Below are 5,739 nucleotides of genomic sequence, written 5' to 3' on the forward strand. Positions count from 1 at the left end.
GCACGTATGGTGAACCGTTATGTGACGAAGTCGGAGCATGATTTATTTATTGATTGTCTTCCTTATGAGTGGCGGTCGGGGACGAGCGATGGTCTTTTCCTACCAATCTATCCCCCTAGGAGCATGCGTGTAGTACTTTGTTTCGATAACTAATAGATTTTTGCAATAAGTATGTGAGTTATTTATGACTAATGTTGAGTCCATGGATTATACGCACTCTCACCCTTCCACCATTGCTAGCCTCTCTAATACCGCACACCTTTCGCCGGTATCATAAACCCACCATATACCTTCCTCAAAACATCCACCATACCTACCTATTATGGTGTTTCCATGCCCATTCCGACATATATTGCCATGCAACTTTCCACCATTCCGCTTATTATGACACGCTCCATCATTGTCATACTGCTTTGCATGATCATGTAGTTGACATCATATTTGTGGCAAAGCCACCATTCATAATTCTTTCATACATGTCACTCATGAGTCATTGCACATCCCGGTACACCGCCGGAGGCACTCATGTATAGTCATATCTTGTCCTAAGTATCGAGTTGTAATTCTTGAGTTGTAAGAAAATAAAAGTGTGATGATCATCATTATTAGAGCATTGCCTAGTGAGGAAAGGATGATGGAGAGTATGATTCTCCCACAAGTCGGGATGAGACTCCGGACGAAAAAAAAGAGGCCAAAGAAGCCCAAATAAAAAAATAGGCCATAAAAAAATGCCCAAATAAAAAAATAAAAAAAATAAGAGAAAAAGAGAGAAGGGACAATGCTACTATCCTTTTACCACACTTGTGCTTCAAAGTAGCACCATGATCTTCATAATAGAGAGTCTCCTATGTTGTCACTTTCATATACTAGTGGGAATTTTTCATTATAGAACTTGGCTTGTATATTCCAACAATGGGCCTCATCAAGTGCCCTAGGTCTTCGTGAGCAAGCAAGTTGGATGCACACCCACTTAGTTTCTTTTGTTGAGCTTTCATACATTTATAGCTCTAGTGCATCCGTTGCATGGCAATCCTTACTCACTCACATTGATATCTATTGATGGGCATCTCCATAGCCCGTTGATACGCCTAGTTGATGTGAGACTATCTTCTCCTTTTTGTCTTCTCCACAACCACCATTCTATTCCACCTATAGTGCTATGTCCATGGCTCATGCTCATGTATTGCGTGAAGATTGAAAAAGTTTGAGAACATCAAAAGTATGAAACAATTGCTTGGCTTGTCATCGGGGTTGTGCATGATTTAAATACTTTGTGTGGTGAAGATGGAGCATAGCCAGACTATATGATTTTGTAGGGATAGCTTTCTTTGGCCATGTTATTTTGAGAAGACATGATTGCTTAGTTAGTATGCTTGAAGTATTATTATTTTTATGTCAATATTAAACTTTTGTCTTGAATCTTATGGATCTAAACATTCTTGCTACAATAAAGAGAAATACATGATGAATATGTTAGGTACCATTCCACATTAAAAATTCTGTTTTTATCATTTACCTACTCGAGGACGAGCGGGAATTAAGCTTGGGGATGCTGATACGTCTCCAACGTATCTATAATTTTTGATTGTTCCATGCTATTATATTATCAACCTTGGATGTTTTATATGCATTTATATACTATTTTATATGATTTTTGGGACTAACCTATTAACCTAGAGCCCAGTGCCAGTTTCTATTTTTTCCTTGTTTTAGAGTATCGCAGAAAAGGAAAATCAAATGGAGTCCAATTGACCTGAAACTTCACAGAACTTATTTTTGGAAGGAAAGCAACCCGGGAGACTTGGAGTCCACGTAAGGGAAGCAACGAGGAAGCCACGAGGCAGGGGGCACGCCCACCCCCCTGGGCGCGCCCTCCACCCTCGTGGGCCCCTCGTGGCTCCCCTGGCGTACTTCTTCCGCCTATATATCTCCATATACCCTAAAACGATCGGGGAGCACAATAGATCGGGAGTTCCACCGCCAGAAGCCTTCGTAGCCACCGAAAGCTAATCTAGACCTGTTCCGGCACCCTGCCAGAGGGGGAACCCCTCTCCGGTGGCCATCTTCATCATCCCGGTGCTCTCCATGACGAGGAGGGAGTAGTTCTCCCTCGGGGCTGAGGGTATGTACCAATATCTATGTGTTTGATCTCTCTCTCTCGTGTTCTTGAGTTGGTACGATCTTGATGTATCACGAGCTTTGCTATTATAGTTGGATCTTATGATGTTCCTCCCCCTATACTCTCTTGTAATGGATTGAGTTTTCCCTTTGAAGTTATCTTATTGGATTGAGTCTTTAAAGATTTGAGAACACTTGATGTATGTCTTGTCGTGCGTATCTGTGGTGACAATGGGATATCACATGATTCACTTGATGTATGTTTTGGTGATAAACTTGCGGGTTCCGCCCATGAACCTATGCATAGGGGTTGGAACACGTTTTCATCGTGATTCTCCGGTAGAAACTTTGGGGCACTCTTTGAGGTTCTATGTGTTGGTTGAATAGATGAATCTGAGATTGTGTGATGCATATCGTATAATCATACCCAGGATACTTGAGGTGACATTGGAGTATGTAGGTAACATTAGGGTTTTGGTTGATTTGTGTCTTAAGGTGTTATTCTAGTACGAACTCTAGGGATGTTTGTGACACTTATAGGAATAGCCCAACGGATTGATTGGAAAGAATAACTTTGAGGTGGTTTCGTATCCTACCATAATCTCTTCGTTCGTTCTCCGCTATTAGTGACTTTGGAGTGACTCTTTGTTGCATGTTGAGGGATAGTTATGTGATCCAATTATGTTATTATTGTTGAGAGGACTTGCACTAGTGAAAGTATGAACCCTAGGCCTTCTTTCAACACATTGCAATACCATTTACGCTCACTTTTATCATTAGTTACCTTGTTGTTTTTATAATTTCAGATTACAGAAACCTTTATCTACCATCCATATTGCACTTGTATCACCATCTCTTCGCCGAACTAGTGCACCTATACAATTTACCATTGTATTGGGTGTGTTGGGGACACAAGAGACTCTTTGTTATTTGGTTGCAGGGTTGCTTGAGAGAGACCATCTTCATCCTACGCCTCCTACGGATTGATAAACCTTAGGTCATCCACTTGAGGGAAATTTGGTACTGTCCTACAATCTCTGCACTTGGAGGCCCAACAACGTCTACAAGAAGAAGGTTGTGTAGTAGACATCATCATCTACGACATCCTCTACTCGATCAATTTTGTTGTTGTTGGAGATGGGGTAAGTGCACATATATAATCTTCACTGTTTTTTTCGCAATAATCTATTTGAGCTACTGTGTTATTTCTTTACAAATCATAGGAGCAACTCTTTTCACTGCAACCACCATCATGGTAGACGGCCTTTCTAGGTTCATCAACAATAGTGAGCCGTGCGAAACATGCCATTGTGCTAGTTATGTGATTTTGACATTATTTGCATCCTTAAATTGTTTCGCACTTGTATCATCTTTCTTCCTAAACCATGGTTCATGGGCTTCCTGATCTAGTGTCAATCAGAAAAGATTTACCTTCTGCTGTAAATATTTCTCTGTTGAAATCCTAGTTATGTGCATGGTTGAATTTCATGAAATCCTAGTTATGTGCATGGTTGAATTTCATGAAATGCTAGATAAGTTAAGGCTAGAGAAGCCTAGCACCCACCACCTTAAGTTAGAGGCAGGGGGCTAGTGCCCCCCCCCATGATATCACATTGTATTTTAATAAATTTTTATATCTAAATACATATGCCACATACTATTTAGATAATTATCCGAGCACATAAATCAGAAATATCGGCATTTACTTGTTATATCATATATTTTCCAAGCTTGACCCGTCATCTCTTTGTTTACATGGTTTAGTGAAATTGTGGGTCTCTTTCAGAAGTGAAAACAGTTCAGCTGGTCGAAAACTTGATTGGGGTGTTGCTTCTGATAGGCCATAGGGCGGGGGTCAGGATGGATGACGTAATGGCTGAGGGTTAGGATGCATGATGTGCCAATCAAACTTGGAACACATCTAGTGAAGGAAATATGCCCTAGAGGCAATAATAAAGTTGTTATTTATATTTCTTTATATCATGATAAATGTTTATTATTCATGCTAGAATTGTATTAACCGAAAACTTAGTACATGTGTGAATACATAGACAAACTGAGTGTCACTAGTATGCCTCTACCTGACTAGCTCGTTAATCAAAGATGGTTAAGTTTCCTAGCCATGGACAAAGAGTTGTAATTTGATTAACAGGGTCACATCATTAGAGAATGATGTGATTGACTTGACCCATCCGTTAGCTTAGCACGATGATCGTTTAGTTTGTTGCTACTGCTTTCTTCATAACTTATACATGTCCCTTTAACTATGAGATTATGCAACTCCCGAATACCAGAGGAACACTTAGTGTGCTACCAAATGTCACAACGTAACTAGGTGATTATAAAGGTGCTCTATAGGTGTCTCCGATGGTGTTTGTTGAGTTGGCATAGATCGAGATTAGGATTTGTCACTCCGATTATCGGAGAGATATCTTTGGGCCCTCTCAGTAATGCTCATCAATATAAGCCTTGCAAGCAATGCGACTAATGAGTTAGTTGCGGGATGATGCATTACGGAACGAGTAAAGAGACTTGCCGGTAACGAGATTGAACTAGGTATTGAGACACCGACGATCGAATCTCGGGCAAGTAACATACCGATGACAAAGGGAACAACGTATATCATTATGCGGTTTGACCGATAAAGATCTTCGTAGAATATGTGGGAGCCAATATGAACATCCAGGTTCCGCTATTGGTTATTGACTGGAGACGTGTCTTGGTCATGTCTACATAGTTCTCAAACCCGTAGGGTCCACACGCTTAACGTTCGGTGACGATCAGTATTATGAGTTTCTGTGTTTTGATGAACTGAAGGTTGTTCGGAGTGCCGGATGTGATCACGGGCATGACGAGGAGTCTCGAAATGGTCGATACATAAAGATCGATATATTGGAAGCCTATGTTTGGACATCGGAAAGGTTCCGAGTGAGTTCGAGCATACACCGGAGTACCGGGGGGTTACCGGAACCCCCCGGGGAGTATATGGGCCCTGGCAGGCTGCGCGCCCCCTCCCCCTCTGGTCTGAATTGGACTAGGAAGGGGGGGCGGCGCCCCCTTTCCTTCCTCCCTCTCTCCCTCTTCCTTCTCTCCTAGTCCAACTAGGGAAGGGGGGAATCCTACTCCCGGAGGGAATAGGACTCCTCCAGGGCGCGCCATAGAGGGTCGGCCCTCCCCCTCCTCCACTCCTTTATATACGGGGGAGGGGGCACCCCATAGACACACAAGTTGATCATTGATCCCTTAGCCGTGTGCGGTGCCCCCTTGCTACCTCTTGAGCACTGCGTTGGATTTCCCCGAAGATGAAAGGATGATGCAGCAAAGTAGAGTAAGTATTTCCCTCAATTTTTGAAAACCAAGGTATCAATCCAGTATGAGGTTGCGCGCGCATCCCTAGTACCTGCACAAAACAAATAACTCATCGCAACCAACGCGGTAAGGGGTTGTCAATCCCTTCACGGTCACTTACGAGAGTGAGATCTGATAGATATGATAAGATAATATTTTTGGTATTTTTGTGATAAAGATGCAAAGTAAAATAAAGGAAAAGTAAAAAAGCAAAGGAAATAACTAAGTATTGGAAGATTAATATGATGAAGATAGACCCGGGGGCCATAGGTT

The sequence above is a fragment of the Triticum urartu genome, chromosome 5A (assembly GCF_056163025.1).
Source record: "Triticum urartu cultivar PI428250 chromosome 5A, HENAU_Tu73, whole genome shotgun sequence".
In the NCBI taxonomy this organism is placed as follows: domain Eukaryota; kingdom Viridiplantae; phylum Streptophyta; class Magnoliopsida; order Poales; family Poaceae; genus Triticum; species Triticum urartu.